Source organism: Siphateles boraxobius, unplaced genomic scaffold (assembly GCF_051911475.1).
Source record: "Siphateles boraxobius isolate OS27281-9 unplaced genomic scaffold, OSU_SipBor_1 65, whole genome shotgun sequence".
Taxonomy (NCBI): Eukaryota; Metazoa; Chordata; class Actinopteri; order Cypriniformes; family Leuciscidae; genus Siphateles; species Siphateles boraxobius.
The window spans coordinates 19477849-19496268 of record NW_027509192.1 but is presented as its reverse complement, the minus strand read 5'-3'; positions in this window follow the sequence as shown (position 1 = coordinate 19496268).

Below are 18420 nucleotides of genomic sequence, written 5' to 3'. Positions count from 1 at the left end.
CCCACATGAACTACTGTCTGGCAGACTTGACTTGACTTTTTAACATCAGAAAGAGTCTATGAGGACATCATGTAGCTTTTAGACCTTCTGGGGACCCTCTGAGCAGAAAAAAACTTCAAAAGATCCCATAAGGACTACTGTCTGGAGGACCTGACTTGAATTTTTAACATCAAAAAGAGTGTATGAGGACATCATATAGCTTTTAGACCTTCTGGGGACCCTCTGAGCAGAAAAAATATCAAAAGCTCCCACATGAACTACTGTCTGGCAGACTTGACTTGACTTTTTAACATCAGAAAGAGTCTATGAGGACATCATGTAGCTTTTAGACCTTCTGGGGACCCTCTGAGCAGAAAAAAAGTTCAAAACATCCCATAAGGACTACTGTCTGGAGGACCTGACTTGAATTTTTAACATCAAAAAGAGTGTATGAGGACATCAAGTAGCTTTTAGACCTTCTGGGGACCCTATGAGCAGAAAAAATATCAAAAGCTCCCACATGAACTACTGTCTGGCAGACTTGACTTGACTTTTTAACATCAGAAAGAGTCTATGAGGACATCATGTAGCTTTAGGGCCTTCTGGGGACCCTCTGAGCAGAAAAAAAAGTTGAAAAGGTCCCATATGGACTACTATCTGGAGGACCTGACTTGACTTTTTAACATCAAAAAGAGTGTATGAGGACATCATGTAGCTTTTAGACCTTCTGGGGACCCTCTGAGCAGAAAAAAAGTTCAAAAGATCCCATAAGGACTACTGTCTGGAGGACCTGACTTGAAATTTTAACATCAAAAAGAGTGTATGAGGACATCATGTAGCTTTTAGACCTTCTGGGGACCCTCTGAGCAGAAAAAAAGTTCAAAAGATCCCATAAGGACTACTGTCTGGAGGACCTGACTTGAATTTTTAACATCAAAAAGAGTGTATGAGGACATCATGTAGCTTTTAGACCTTCTTGGGACCCTCTGAGGAGAAAAAAAGTTCAAAATGTCCCATATGGACTACTGTCTGGCAGACTTGACGACTTTTTAACATCAGAAAGAGTCTAAGAGGACATCATGTAAATTTTAGACCATTGGGGACCCTCTTAGGAGAAAAAAAGTTCAAAAGGTCCCATACGGACTACTGTCTGGTTGACTTGACTTGATTTTTAACATCAGAAAGAGTCTATGAGGACATCATGTAGCTTTTAGACCTTCTGGGGAACCTCTGAGGAGAAAAAAACTTCAAATAGTCCCATATGGACTACTGTCTGGCAGACTTGACCTGACTTTTTAACATCAGAAAGAGTCTATGAGGACATCATGTAGCTTTTAGACCTTTTGGGGAACCTCTGAGGAGAAAAAAGTTCAAAAGGTCCCATATGGACTACTGTCTGGTGGACTTGACTTGATTTTTAACATCAGAAAGAGTCTACGAGGACATCATGTAGCTTTTAAACCTTCTGGGGACCCTCTGAGCAGAAAAAAAGTTCAAAAAGTCCCATATGGACTATTGTCTGGCCGACTTGACGACTTTTTAACATCAGAAAGAGTATCTGAGGACATCATGTAGCTTTTAGACCTTCTGGGGACCCTCTGAGCAGAAAAAAAGTTCAAAAAGTCCCATATGGACTATTGTCTGGCTGACTTGACGACTTTTTAACATCAGAAAGAGTATCTGAGGACATCATGTAGCTTTTAGACCTTCTGGGGACCCTCTGAGAAGAGAAAAAGATCAATAGGTCCCATATGGACTACTATCTGGCAGACTTGACGACTTTTTAACATCAGAAAGAGTCTATGAGGACATCATGTAACTTTTAGACCTTCTGTGAACCCTCTGAGCAGAAAAAAGTTCAAAAGGTCCCATACGGACTACTGTCTGGTGGACTTGACTTGATTTTTAACATCAGAAAGAGTCTATGAGGACATCATGTAGCTTTTAGACCTTCTGGGGAATCTCTGAGGAGAAAAAAAGTTCAAATGGTCCCATATGAACTACTGTCTGGCCGACTTGACGACTTTTTAACATCAGAAAGAGTATCTGAGGACATCATGTAGCTTTTAGACCTTCTGGGGACCCTCTGAGAAGAAAAAAAGTTCAAAAGGTCCCATATGGACTACTGTCTGGCAGACTTGACAACTTTTTAACATCAGAAAGAGTTTATGAGGACATCATGTAGCTTTTAGACCATCTGAGGACCCTCTTAGGAGAAAAAAAGTTTAAAAGGTCCCATATGGACTACTGTCTGGCGGACTTGACTTGACTTTTTAACATCAGAAATAGTCTATGAGGACATCATGTAGCTTTTAGACCTTCTGGGGACCCTCTGAGCAGAAAAAAAGATCAAAAGATCCCATATGGACTACTGTCTTGCGGACTTGACTTGACTTTTTAACATCAGAAAGAGTGTATGAGGACATCATGTAGCTTTTAGACCTTCTGGGAACCCTCTGAGCAGAAAAAATTTCAAAAGCTCCCATATGGACTACTGTCTGGCGGACTTGACTTTTTTCACATCAGAATGAGTCTCTGAGTATTTCATGTAGCTTTTATAACTTCTGGGGACCCTATGAGTAGAAAAAAAGTTTAAAAGGTCCCATATGGACTACTGTCTGGCAGACTTGACAACTTTTTAACATCAGAAAGAGTCTATGAGGATATCATGTAGCTTTTAGAGCTTCTGGGGACCCTCTGAGCAGAAAAAAAGTTCAAAAGGTCCTATGTGGACTACTGTCTGGCGGACTTGACTTGACATTTTAACATCAGAAAGAGTCTATGAGGACATCATGTAGCTTTTAGACCTTCTGTGAACCCTCTGAGCAGAAAAAAGTTCAAAAGATCCCATTTGGACTACTTTCTGGAGGACCTGACTTGACTTTTTAACATCAGAAATAGTCAAGCAACCATCATGTAGCTTTTATACCTTCTGGGGACCCTCTGAGCAGAAAAAATATCAAAAGCTCCCACATGAACTACTGTCTGGCAGAATTGACTTGACTTTTTAACATCAGAAAGAGTCTATGAGGACATCATGTAGCTTTTAGACCTTCTGGGGAACTTCTGAGCAGAAAAAAAGTTCAAAAGATCCCATAAGGACTACTTTCTGGAGGACCTGACTTGAATTTTTAACATCAAAAAGAGTGTATGAGGACATCATGCTGCTTTTAGACCTTCTTGGGACCCTCTGAGGAGAAAAAAAGTTCAAAATGTCCCATATGGACTACTGTCTGGCAGACTTGACGACTTTTTAACATCAGAAAGAGTATCTGAGGACACCATGTAGCTTTTAGACCTTCTGGGGACCCTCTGAGAAGAAAAAAATATCAAAAGGTCCCATATGGACTACTGTCTGGCTGACTTGACGACTTTTTAACATCAGAAAGAGTTTATAAGGACATCATGTAGCTTTTAGACCATCTGGGTGGCTTGACTTTTTAACATCAGAAAGAGTTTATGAGGACATCATGTAGCTTTTAGGCTATCTGGGGACCCTCTGAGCAGAAAAAAGTTCAAAAGATCCCATTTGGACTACTTTCTGGAGGACCTGACTTGACTTTTTTAACATCAGAAATAGTCAAGCAACCATCATGTAGCTTTTATACCTTCTGGGGACCCTCTGAGCAGAAAAAAAGTTCAAAAGATCCCATAAGGACTACTGTCTGGGGGACCTGACTTGAATTTTTAACATCAAAAAGAGTGTATGAGGACATCATGTACCTTTTAGACTTTATGGGGAACCTATGTGCAGAAAAAAAAGTTGAAAAGGTCCCATATGGACAACTTTCTGGAGGACCTGACTTGACTTTTTAACATCAAAAAGAGTGTATGAGGACATCATGTTGCATTTAGACCTTCTGGGGACCCTCTGAGCAGAAAAAATATCAAAAGCTCCCACATGAACTACTGTCTGGCAGACTTGACTTGACTTTTTAACATCAGAAAGAGTCTATGAGGACATCATGTAGCTTTTAGACCTTCTGGGGACCCTCTGAGCAGAAAGAAGTTTCAAAAGATCCCATAAGGACTACTGTCTGGAGGACCTGACTTGAACTTTTTTCACATCATAATGAGTCTCAGACTATATCATGTAGCTTTTAGACATTCTGGGGACCCTCTGAGTAGAAAAAAAGTTTAAAAGGTCCCATATGGACTACTGTCTTGCAGAATTGACTTGACTTTTTAACATCAGAAAGAGTCTATAAGGACATGATTTAGCTTTTAGACCTTCTGGGGACCCTCTGAGCAGAAAAAAAGTTCAAAAGATCCCATAAGGACTACTGTCTGGAGGACCTGACTTGAATTTTTAACATCAAAAAGAGTGTATGAGGACATCATGTAGCTTTTAGACCTTCTTGGGACCCTCTGAGGAGAAAAAAAGTTCAAAATGTCCCATATGGACTACTGTCTGGCAGACTTGACGACTTTTTAACATCAGAAAGAGTCTATGAGGACATAATGTAGCTTTTAGACCATTGGGGACCCTCTTAGGAGAAAAAAAGTTAAAAAGGTCCCATACGGACTACTGTCTGGTTGACTTGACTTGATTTTTAACATCAGAAAGAGTCTATGAGGACATCATGTAGCTTTTAGACCTTCTGGGGAACCTCTGAGGAGAAAAAAAGTTCAAATGGTCCCATATGGACTACTGTCTGGCAGACTTGACCTGACTTTTTAACATCAGAAAGAGTCTATGAGGACATCATGTAGCTTTTAGACCTTTTGGGGAACCTCTGAGGAGAAAAAAGTTCAAAAAGTCCCATATGGACTACTGTCTGGTGGACTTGACTTGATTTTTAACATCAGAAAGAGTCTACGAGGACATCATGTAGCTTTTAAACCTTCTGGGGACCCTCTGAGCAGAAAAAAAGTTCAAAAAGTCCCATATGGACTATTGTCTGGCCGACTTGACGACTTTTTAACATCAGAAAGAGTATCTGAGGACATCATGTAGCTTTTAGACCTTCTGGGGACCCTCTGAGAAGAAAAAAAGATCAAAAGGTCCCATATGGACTACTGTCTGGCAGACTTGACGACTTTTTAACATCAGAAAGAGTCTATGAGGACATCATGTAGCTTTTAGACCTTCTGTGAACCCTCTGAGCAGAAAAAAGTTCAAAAGGTCCCATACGGACTACTGTCTGGTGGACTTGACTTGATTTTTAACATCAGAAAGAGTCTATGAGGACATCATGTAGCTTTTAGACCTTCTGGGAACCCTCTGAGCAGAAAAAAGTTCAAAAGGTCCCATACGGACTACTGTCTGGTGGACTTGACTTGATTTTTAACATCAGAAAGAGTCTATGAGGACATCATGTAGCTTTTAGACCTTCTGGGGAACCTCTGAGCAGAAAAAAAGATCAAAAGCTCCCATATGAACTACTGTCTAGCAGACTTGACTTGACTTTTTAACATCATATAGAGTCTATGAGGACATCATGTAGCTTTTAGACCTTCTGGGGACCCTCTGAGCAGAAAAAAAGTTCAAAAGATCCCATAAGGACTACTTTCTGGAGGACCTGACTTGAATTTTTAACATCAAAAAGAGTGTATGAGGACATCATGCTGCTTTTAGACCTTCTGGGGACCCTCTGAGGAGAAAAAAAGTTCAAAATGTCCCATATGGACTACTGTCTGGCAGACTTGACGACTTTTTAACATCAGAAAGAGTATCTGAGGACATCATGTAGCTTTTAGACCTTCTGGGGACCCTCTGAGAAGAAAAAAATATCAAAAGGTCCCATATGGACTACTGTCTGGCTGACTTGACGACTTTTTAACATCAGAAAGAGTATCTGAGGACATCATGTAGCTTTTAGTCCGTCTGGGGACCCTCTTAGGAGAAAAAAAGTTCAAAAGGTCCCATATGGACTACTGTCTGGCGGACTTGACTTGACTTTTTAACATCAGAAATAGTCAATGAGGACATCATGTAGCTTTTAGACCTTCTGGGGACCCTCTGAGCAGAAAAAAGATCAAAAGATCCCATATGGACTACTGTCTGGCTGACTTGACGACTTTTTAACATCAGAAAGAGTTTATGAGGACATCATGTAGCTTTTAGACCATCTGGGGACACTCTTAGGAGAAAAAAAGTTCAAAAGGTCCCGTATGGACTACTGTCTGGCGGACTTGACTTGACTTTTTAACATCAGAAAGAGTTTATGAGGACATCATGTAGCTTTTAGGCCTTCTGGGGACCCTCTGAGCAGAAAAAAGTTCAAAAGATCCCATTTGGACTACTTTCTGGAAGACCTGACTTGACATTTTTTAAAATCAGAAATAGTCAATGAGGACATCATGTAGCTTTTAGACCTTCTGGGGACCCTCTGAGCAGAAAAAAAGTTCAAAAGATCCCATAAGGACTACTGTCTGGAGGACCTGACTTGAATTTTTAACATCAAAAAGAGTGTATGAGGACATCATGTAGCTTTTAGACTTTCTGGGGAACCTATGTGCAGAAAAAAAAGTTGAAAAGGTCCCATATGGACTACTTTCTGGAGGACCTGACTTGACTTTTTAACATCAAAAAGAGTGTATGAGGACATCATGTTGCTTTTAGACCTTTTGGGGACCCTCTGAGCAGAAAAAATATCAAAAGCTCCCACATGAACTACTGTCTGGCAGACTTGACTTGACTTTTTAACATCAGAAAGAGTCTATGAGGACATCATGTAGCTTTTAGACCTTCTGGGGACCCTCTGAGCAGAAAGAAGTTTCAAAAGATCCCATAAGGACTACTGTCTGGAGGACCTGACTTGAATTTTTTCACATCATAATGAGTCTCAGACTATATCATGTAGCTTTTAGACATTCTGGGGACCCTCTGAGTAGAAAAAAAGTTTAAAAGGTCCCATATGGACTACTGTCTTGCAGACTTGACTTGGTTTTTTAACATCAGAAAGAGTCTATAAGGACATGATTTAGCTTTTAGACTTTCTGGATAACCTGTGAGCAGAAAAAAAGTTGAAAAGGTCCCATATGGACTACTATCTGGTGGACCTGACTTGAATTTTTAACATCAAAAAGAGTGTATGAGGACATCAAGTAGCTTTTAGACTTTCTGGGGACCCTCTGAGCAGAAAAAAAGTTCAAAAGATCCCATAAGGCATACTGTCTGGAGGACCTGACCTGAATTTTTAACATCAAAAAGAGTGTATGAGGACATCATGTAGCTTTTAGACTATCTGGGGAACCTGTGAGCAGAAAAAAAAGTTGAAAAGGTCCCATATGGACTACTATCTGGAGGACCTGACTTGACTTTTTAACATCAAAAAGAGTGTATGAGGACATCATGTAGCTTTTAGACCTTCTGTGAACCCTCTGAGCAGAAAAAAGTTCAAAAGGTCCCATACGGACTACTGTCTGGTGGACTTGACTTGATTTTTAACATCAGAAAGAGTCTATGAGGACATCATGTAGCTTTTAGACCTTCTGGGGAACCTCTGAGGAGAATAAAAGTTCGAATGGTCCCATATGAACTACTGTCTGGCCGACTTGACGACTTTTTAACATCAGAAAGAGTATCTGAGGACATCATGTAGCTTTTAGACCTTCTGGGGCCCCTCTGAGAAGAAAAAAAGATCAAAAGGTCCAATATGGACCACTGTCTGGCAGACTTGACGACTTTTTAACATCAGAAAGAGTTTATGAGGACATCATGTAGCTTTTAGACCATCTGGGGACCCTCTTAGGAGAAAAAAAGTTCAAAAGGTCCCATATGGACTACTGTCTGGCGGACTTGACTTGACTTTTTAACATCAGAAATAGTCAATGAGGACATCATGTAGCTTTTAGACCTTCTGGGGACCCTCTGAGCAGAAAAAAAGATCAAAAGATCCCATATGGACTACTGTCTTGCGGACTTGACTTGACTTTTTAACATCAGAAAGAGTGTATGAGGACATCATGTAGCTTTTAGACCTTCTGGGAACCCTCTGAGCAGAAAAAAGTTTCAAAAGCTCCCATATGGACTACTGTCTGGCGGACTTGACTTTTTTCACATCAGAATGAGTCTCTGAGTATATCATGTAGCTTTTATACCTTCTGGGGACCCTATGAGTAGAAAAAAAGTTTAAAAGGTCCCATATGGACTACTGTCTGGCAGACTTGATGACTTTTTAACATCAGAAAGAGTCTATGAGGACATCATGTAGCTTTTAGAGCTTCTGGGTACCCTCTGAGCAGAAAAAAAGTTCAAAAGGTCCTATGTGGACTACTGTCTGGCGGACTTGACTTGACATTTTAACATCAGAAAGAGTCTATGAGGACATCATGTAGCTTTTAGACCTTCTGTGAACCCTCTGAGCAGAAAAAAGTTCAAAAGGTCCCATACGGACTACTGTCTGGTGGACTTGACTTGATTTTTAACATCAGAAAGAGTCTATGAGGACATCATGTAGCTTTTAGACTTTCTGGGGAACCTGTGAGCAGAAAAAAAAGTTGAAAAGGTCCCATATAGACTACTATCTGGAGGACCTGACTTGACTTTTTAACATCAAAAAGAGTGTATGAGGACATCATGTAGCTTTTAGACCTTCTGGGGTCCCTCTGAGGAGAAAAAAAGTTAAAATGGTCCCATACGGACTACTGTCTGGCAGACTTAACCTGACTTTTTAACATCAGAAAGAGTCTATGAGGAAATCAAGTAGCTTTTAGACCTTGTGGGGACCCTCTGAGCAGAAAAAAGATCAAAAGCTCCTATATGGACTACTGTCTGGCAGACTTGACTTGACTTATTAACATCAGAAAGAGTCTATGAGGATATCATGTAGCTTTTAGACCTTCTGGTGGCCCTTTGAGCAGAAAAAAAGATCAAAAAGTCCCATATGTACTACTGTCTGGTGGACTTGACTTGACTTTTTAACATCAGAAAGAGTCTATGAGGAAATCAAGTAGCTTTTAGACCTTCTGGGGACCATCTGAGCAGAAAAAAAGTTGAAAAGGTCCCATATGGACTGCTGTCTGGTGGACTTGACTTGATTTTAACATCAGAAAGAGTCTATAAGGACATCATGTAGCTTTTAGACCTTCTGGGGACCCTCTGAGGAGAAAAAAGTTCAAAAAGTCCCGTATGGACTACTGTCTGGTAGACTTGACTTGACTTTTTAACATCAGAAAGAGTCTATGAGGACATCATGTAGCTTTTAAACCTTCTGGGGACCCTCTGAGTAGAAAAAAAAGATCAGAAGCTCCCATATGCACTACTGTCTGGCGGACTTGACTTGTTTTTTTAACATCAGAAAGACTCTATGAGGACATCATGTGGCTTTAAGACCTTCTGTGGACCCTCTTAGGAGAAAAAAAGTTCAAAATATCCCATATGGACTACTGTCTGGGGGACCTGACTTGACTTTTTAACATCAGAAAGAGTCTATAAAGACATTATGTAGCTTTTAGACCTTCTGGGGACCCTCTGAGCAAAAAAAAAGTTCAAAAGATCCCATAAGGACTACTGTCTGGAGGACCTGACTTGAATTTTTAACATCAAAAAGAGTAGATGAGGACATCATGTAGCTTTTAGACCTTCTGGGGACCCTCTGAGGAGAAAAAAAGTTCAAAATGTCCCATTTGGACTACTGTCTGGCAGACTTGAAGACTTTTTAACATCAGAAAGAGTATCTGAGGACATCATGTAGCTTTTAGACCATCTGGGGACCCTCTTAGGTGAAAAAATGTTCAAAAGGTCCCGTATGGACTACTGTCTGGCGGACTTGACTTGACTTTCTAACATCAGAAAGAGTCTATGAAAACATCATGTAGCTTTTAGACCTTCTGGGGACCCTCTGAACAGAAAAAAGTTCAAAAGATCCCATTTGGACTACTTTCTGGAGGACCTGAGTTGACTTTTTAACATCAGAAATAGTAAATGAAGACATCATGTAGCTTTTAGACCTTCTGGGGACCCTCTGAGCAGAAAAAAAGATCAAAAGATCCCATATGGACTACTGTCTTGCAGACTTGACTTGACTTTTTAACATCAGAAAGAGTCTATGAGGACATCATGTAGCTTTTAGACCTTCTGGGAACCCTCTGAGCAGAAAAAAGTTTCAAAACCTCCCATATGGACTACTGTCTGGTGGACTTGACTTTTTTCACATCAGAGTGAGTCTCTGAGTATATCATGTAGCTTTAAGACCTTCTGGGGACCCTATGAGTAGAAAAAAAGTTTAAAAGCTCCCATATGGACTACTGTCTGGCAGACTTGACTTGACTTTTTAACATCAGAAAGAGTCTATGAGGACATCATGTAGCTTTTAGAACTTCTGGGGACCCTCTGAGAAGAAAAAAAGTTCAAAAGGTCCCATATGGACTACTTGCTGGCGGACTTGACTTGACATTTTAACATCAGAAAGAGTCTATGAGGACATCATGTAGCTTTTAGACCTTCTGTGAACCCTCTGAGCAGAAAAAAGTTCAAAAGGTCCCATACGGACTACTGTCTGGAGGACCTGACTTGAATTTTTAACATCAAAAAGAGTGTATGAGGACATCATGTGGCTTTAAGACCTTCTGTGGACCCTCTTAGGAGAAAAAAAGTTCAAAATGTCCCATATGGACTACTGTCTGGGGGACCTGACTTGACTTTTTAACATCAGAAAGAGTCTATAAGGACATCATGTAGCTTTTAGACCTTCTGGCGACCCTCTGGGGAGAAAAAAGTTCAAAAGGTCCCATATGGACTACTGTCTGCCAGAGTTGACATGACTTTTTAACATCAGATAGAGTCTATGAGGACATCATGTAGCTTTTAGACCTTCTGGGGACCCTCTGAGCAGAAAAAAAGTTCAAAAGATCTCATATGGACTACTGTCTGGCGGACTTGACTTGAGTTTTTAACATCCGAAAGAGTCCATGAGGACTACTGTCTGGGGAACTTGATGACTTTTTAACATCAGTAAGAGTCTATGTCATGTAGCTTTTAGACCTTCTGGGGACCATCTGAGCAGAACAAAAGAAAAAAAGCTCCCATATGGACTTCTGTCTGGAGGACTTGACTTGAATTTTTAACATCAGAAAGAGTCCATGAGGACATACTCTGTAGACCTTCTGGGGACCCTCTGAGTAGGAAAAAAAGATGAAAAGCTCCCATATGAACTACTGTCTGGCAGACATGACTTGACTTTTTAACATCTGAAAGAGTCTCTAAGGACATCATCCACGGCTTTAAGTCCTTCTGGGGACCCTCTGACCTGACTTTTTAACATCAGAAAGAGACTATGAGGACATCATGTAGCTTTTAGAAATTCTTGGGACTCTCTGAGCAGAAAAAAAGATCAAAAGCTCCCATATGAATTACTGTCTGGCGGACTTGACTTGACTTTTTAACATCAGAGAGAGTCTATGAGGACATCATGTAGCTTTTAGACCTTCTGGGGAACCTCTGAGGAGAAAAAAAGTTCAAATGGTCCCATATGGACTACTGTCTGGCAGACTTAACCTGACTTTTTAACATCAGAAAGAGTCTATGAGGACATCATGTAGCTTTTAGACCTTCTGGGGAACCTCTGAGCAGAAAAAAAGATCAAAAGCTCCCATAAGGACTACTGTCTGGCAGACTTGACTTGACTTTTTAACATCAGATAGAGTCTATGAGGACATCATGTAGCTTTTAGACCTTCTGGCGACCCTCTGAGCAGAAAGAAGTTTCAAAAGCTCCCATATGGACTACTGTCGGGCGGACTTGACTTGACTTTTTTCACATCATAATGAGTCTCAGACTATATCATGTAGCTTTTAGACCTTCTGGGGACCCTCTGTGTAGAAAAAAGTTTAAAAGGTCCCATATGGACTACCGTCTGGCAGACTTGACTTGACTTTTTAAATTCAGAAAGAGTCTATGAGGATATCATGTAGCTTTTAGACCTTCTGGTGGCCCTTTGAGCAGAAAAAAAGATCAAAAAGTCCCATATGAACTACTGTCTGGCAGACTTGACTTGACTTTTTAACATCTGAAAGAGTCTCTAAGGACATCATCCACGGCTTTAAGTCCTTCTGGGGACCCTCTGACTTGACTTTTTAACATCAGAGAGAGTCTATGAGGACATCATGTAGCTTTTAGACCTTCTGGGGGCCCTCTGAGGAGAAAAAAAGTTCAAAAGCTGCCATATGGACTACTGTCTGGCTTACTTGACGAATTTTTAACATCAGAAAGAGTCTATGAGGACATCATGTAGCTTTTAGACCTTCTGGTGGCCCTTTGAGCAGAAAAAAAGATCAAAAGCTCCCATATGGACTACTGTCTGGCAGACTTGACGACTTTTTAACATCAGAAAGAGTCTGTGAGGAAATCATGTAGCTTTTAGACCTTCTGGGGACCCTCTGAGCAGAAAAAAGATCAAAAGCTCCTATATGGACTACTGTCTGGCAGACTTGACTTGACTTATTAACATCAGAAAGAGTCTATGAGGACATCATGTAGCTTTTAGAAAATCTGGGGACTCTCTGAGCAGAAAAAAAGTTCAAAAGATCCCATAAGGACTACTGTCTGGAGGACCTGACTTGAATTTTTAACATCAGAAAGAATCTATGAGGACATCATGTAGCTTTTAGACTTTCTGGGGAACCTGTGAGCAGAAAAAAAAGTTGAAAAGGTTCCATATAGACTACTATCTGGAGGACCTGACTTGACTTTTTAACATCAAAAAGAGTCTATGAGGACATCATGTAGAAAAAAAGTTCAAAAGATCCCATAAGGACTACTGTCTGGAGGACCTGACTTGAATTTTTAACATCAGAAAGAATCTATGAGGACATCATGTAGCTTTTAGACTTTCTGGGGAACCTGTGAGCAGAAAAAAAAGTTGAAAAGGTTCCATATAGACTACTATCTGGAGGACCTGACTTGACTTTTTAACACCAAAAAGAGTGTATGAGGACATCATGTAGCTTTTAGACTTTCTGGGGAACCTGTGAGCAGAAAAAAAAGTTGAAAAGGTTCCATATAGACTACTATCTGGAGGACTTGACTTGATTTTTAACATCAGAAAGAGTCTATGAGGACATCATGTAGCTTTTAGACCTTCTGGGGAACCTCTGAGGAGAAAAAAAGTTCAAATGGTCCCATATGAACTACTGTCTGGCCAGCTTGACGACTTTTTAACATCAGAAAGAGTATCTGAGGACATCATGTAGCTTTTAGACCTTCTGGGGACCTTCTGAGAAGAAAAAAAGATCAAAAGGTCCCATATGGACTACTGTCTGGCAGACTTGACGACTTTTTAACATCAGAAAGAGTTTATGAGGACATCATGTAGCTTTTAGACCATCTGGGGACCCTCTTAGGAGAAAAAAAGTTCAAAAGATCTCATATGGACTACTGTCTGGCGGACTTGACTTGAGTTTTTAACATCCGAAAGAGTCCATGAGGACTACTGTCTGGGGAACTTGATGACTTTTTTAACATCAGAAAGAGTCTATGTCATGTAGCTTTTAGACCTTCTGGGGACCATCTGAGCAGAACAAAAGAAAAAAAGCTCCCATATGGACTTCTGTCTGGAGGACTTGACTTGAATTTTTAACATCAGAAAGAGTCCATGAGGACATACTCTGTAGACCTTCTGGGGACCCTCTGAGTAGGAAAAAAAGATGAAAAGCTCCCATATGAACTACTGTCTGGCAGACATGACTTGACTTTTTAACATCTGAAAGAGTCTCTAAGGACATCATCCATGGCTTTAAGTCCTTCTGGGGACCCTCTGACCTGACTTTTTAACATCAGAAAGAGACTATGAGGACATCATGTAGCTTTTAGAAATTCTTGGGACTCTCTGAGCAGAAAAAAAGATCAAAAGCTCCCATATGAATTACTGTCTGGCGGACTTGACTTGACTTTTTAACATCAGAGAGAGTCTATGAGGACATCATGTAGCTTTTAGACCTTCTGGGGAACCTCTGAGGAGAAAAAAAGTTCAAATGGTCCCATATGGACTACTGTCTGGCAGACTTAACCTGACTTTTTAACATCAGAAAGAGTCTATGAGGACATCATGTAGCTTTTAGACCTTCTGGGGAACCTCTGAGCAGAAAAAAAGATCAAAAGCTCCCATAAGGACTACTGTCTGGCAGACTTGACTTGACTTTTTAACATCAGATAGAGTCTATGAGGACATCATGTAGCTTTTAGACCTTCTGGCGACCCTCTGAGCAGAAAGAAGTTTCAAAAGCTCCCATATGGACTACTGTCGGGCGGACTTGACTTGACTTTTTTCACATCATAATGAGTCTCAGACTATATCATGTAGCTTTTAGACCTTCTGGGGACCCTCTGTGTAGAAAAAAGTTTAAAAGGTCCCATATGGACTACCGTCTGGCAGACTTGACTTGACTTTTTAAATTCAGAAAGAGTCTATGAGGATATCATGTAGCTTTTAGACCTTCTGGTGGCCCTTTGAGCAGAAAAAAATATCAAAAAGTCCCATATGAACTACTGTCTAGCAGACTTGACTTGACTTTTTAACATCTGAAAGAGTCTCTAAGGACATCATCCACGGCTTTAAGTCCTTCTGGGGACCCTCTGACTTGACTTTTTAACATCAGAGAGAGTCTATGAGGACATCATGTAGCTTTTAGACCTTCTGGGGGCCCTCTGAGGAGAAAAAAAGTTCAAAAGCTGCCATATGGACTACTGTCTGGCTTACTTGACGAATTTTTAACATCAGAAAGAGTCTATGAGGACATCATGTAGCTTTTAGACCTTCTGGTGGCCCTTTGAGCAGAAAAAAAGATCAAAAGCTCCCATATGGACTACTGTCTGGCAGACTTGATGACTTTTTAACATCAGAAAGAGTCTGTGAGGAAATCATGTAGCTTTTAGACCTTCTGGGGACCCTCTGAGCAGAAAAAAGATCAAAAGCTCCTATATGGACTACTGTCTGGCAGACTTGACTTGACTTATTAACATCAGAAAGAGTCTATGAGGACATCATGTAGCTTTTAGAAAATCTGGGGACCCTCTGAGCAGAAAAAAAGTTCAAAAGATCCCATAAGGACTACTGTCTGGAGGACCTGACTTGAATTTTTAACATCAGAAAGAATCTATGAGGACATCATGTAGCTTTTAGACTTTCTGGGGAACCTGTGAGCAGAAAAAAAAGTTGAAAAGGTTCCATATAGACTACTATCTGGAGGACCTGACTTGACTTTTTAACATCAAAAAGAGTGTATGAGGACATCATGTAGAAAAAAAGTTCAAAAGATCCCATAAGGACTACTGTCTGGAGGACCTGACTTGAATTTTTAACATCAGAAAGAATCTATGAGGACATCATGTAGCTTTTAGACTTTCTGGGGAACCTGTGAGCAGAAAAAAAAGTTGAAAAGGTTCCATATAGACTACTATCTGGAGGACCTGACTTGACTTTTTAACATCAAAAAGAGTGTATGAGGACATCATGTAGCTTTTAGACTTTCTGGGGAACCTGTGAGCAGAAAAAAAAGTTGAAAAGGTTCCATATAGACTACTATCTGGAGGACTTGACTTGATTTTTAACATCAGAAAGAGTCTATGAGGACATCATGTAGCTTTTAGACCTTCTGGGGAACCTCTGAGGAGAAAAAAAGTTCAAATGGTCCCATATGAACTACTGTCTGGCCAGCTTGACGACTTTTTAACATCAGAAAGAGTATCTGAGGACATCATGTAGCTTTTAGACCTTCTGGGGACCTTCTGAGAAGAAAAAAAGATCAAAAGGTCCCATATGGACTACTGTCTGGCAGACTTGACGACTTTTTAACATCAGAAAGAGTTTATGAGGACATCATGTAGCTTTTAGACCATCTGGGGACCCTCTTAGGAGAAAAAAAGTTCAAAAGGTGGACTACTGTCTGGCGGACTTGACTTGACTTTTTAACATCAGAAATAGTCTATGAGGACATCATATAGCTTTTAGAGCTTCTGGGGACCCTCTGAGCAGAAAAAAAGATCAAAAGCTCCCATAAGGACTACTGTCTGGCAGACTTGACTTGACTTTTTAACATCAGATAGAGTCTATGAGGACATCATGTAGCTTTTAGACCTTCTGGGGACCCTCTGAGCAGAAAGAAGTTTCAAAAGCTCCCATATGGACTACTGTCTGGCGGACTTGACTTGACTTTTTTCACATCATAATGAGTCTCAGACTATATCATGTAGCTTTTAGACCTTCTGGGGACCCTCTGAGTAGAAAAAAGTTTAAAAGGTCCCATATGGACTACTGTCTGGCAGACTTGACTTGACTTTTTAAATTCAGAAAGAGTCTATGAGGACATCATGTAGCTTTTAGACCTTCTGGGGACCCTCTGAGCTGAAAAAAAGTTCAAAAGATCCCATAAGGACTACTGTCTGGAGGGCCTGACTTGAATTTTTAACATCAGAAAGAATCTATGAGGACATCATGTAGCTTTTAGACTTTCTGGGGAACCTGTGAGCAGAAAAAAAAGTTGAAAAGGTTCCATATAGACTACTATCTGGAGGACCTGACTTGACTTTTTAACATCAAAAAGAGTGTATGAGGACATCATGTAGCTTTTAGACCTTCTGGGGACCCTCTGAGGAGAAAAAAAGTTAAAATGGTCCCATATGGACTACTGTCTGGCAGACTTGACTTGACTTATTAACATCAGAAAGAGTCTATGAGGATATCAAATAGCTTTTAGACCTTCTGGGGGCCCTCTGACTTGACTTTTTAACATCAGAGAGAGTCTATGAGGACATCATGTAGCTTTTAGACCTTCTGGGGGCCCTCTGAGGAGAAAAAAAGTTCAAAAGCTGCCATATGGACTACTGTCTGGCTTACTTGACGAATTTTTAACATCAGAAAGAGTCTATGAGGACATCATGTAGCTTTTAGACCTTCTGGTGGCCCTTTGAGCAGAAAAAAAGATCAAAAGCTCCCATATGGACTACTGTCTGGCAGACTTGACGACTTTTTAACATCAGAAAGAGTCTGTGAGGAAATCATGTAGCTTTTAGACCTTCTGGGGACCCTCTGAGCAGGAAAAAGTTAAAAAGGTCCCATATGGACTACTGTCTGGAGGACCTGATTTGACTTTTTAACAACAGAAAGAGTATATGAGGACATTATGTATATTTTAGACCTTCTTTGGACCCTCTAAGCAGAAAAAACATTCAAAAGGTCCCATAAGTACTACTGTCTGGAGGTCCTGACTTGACTTTTTAACATCAAAAAGAGTATATAAGGACACCATATATATTTTAGACCTTCTGTGGACCCTCCGGGCAGAAAAAAAGTTCAAAAGGTCCTATATGGACTATTGTCCGGCGGACTTGACTTCACTTTTTAACATCAGAAAGTGTCTATAAGGAAATCATTTATCTTTTAGACCTTCTGTGGACCCTCTGAGCAGTAAAAAGTTCAAAGGGTCCCATATGGACTACTCTATGGCAGACTTGAAGACTTTTTAACATCAGAAAGAGTCTTTAAGGACGTAATTTAGATTGTAGACCTTCTGGGGACCTTTTGACCAGAAAAAAAGATCAAAAGCTACCATATGGACTACTGTCTGGCGGACTTGACTTGACTTTTTAACATCAGAAAGTGTCTATGATGACATCATGTATCTTTTAGACCTTCTGGGGACCCTGTGAGCAGAAAAAAAAATCAAAAGCTCCCATATGATCTACTCTCTGGCGGACTTGACGAATTTTTAACATCAGAAAGAGTCTATGAGGATATCATGTACCTTTTAGACCTTCTGGGGAACTTCTGAGCAGAACAAAAGTTCAAAAGATCCCATATGGACTTCTGTCTGGAGCTCCTGTCTTGACTTTTTAACATCAGAAAGAGTCTATGAGGAAATCATGTAGCTTTTAGACCTTCTGGGGACCATCTGAGAAGAAAAAAGTTAAAAAGGTCCCATATGGACTACTGTCTGGAGGACCTGACCTGACTTTGTAACATCAGAAAGAGTATATGAGGACCTCATGTATATTTTAGACCTCTGTGGACCCTATAAGCAGAAAAAAAATTCAAAACGTCCCATATGGACTTCTGTCTGGAGGTCCTGACTTGACATTTTAACATCAAAAAGAGTTTATGAGGACAACATGTATATTTTAGACCTTCTGTGGAACCTCTGAGCAGAAAAAAAGTTCAAAAGGTCCCATTTGGACTATTGTCTGGCGGACTTGACATGACTTTTTAACATCAGAAAGAGTCTATGAGGACATCATGTAGCTTTTAGACCTTCTGGTGACCCTCTGAGCAGAAAAACAGATCAAAAGCTCCCAAATGAACTACTGTCTGGCAGACTTGACGAATTTTTAACATCAGAAAGAGTCTATGAGGACATCATGTAGCTTTTAGACCTTCTGGGGACCCTCTGAGCAGAAAAAAGATAAAAAGCTCCTATATGGACTACTGTCTGGTGGACTTGACTTGACTTTTTAACATCAGAAAGAGTCTATGAGGAAATCATGTAGCTTTTAGACCTTCTGGG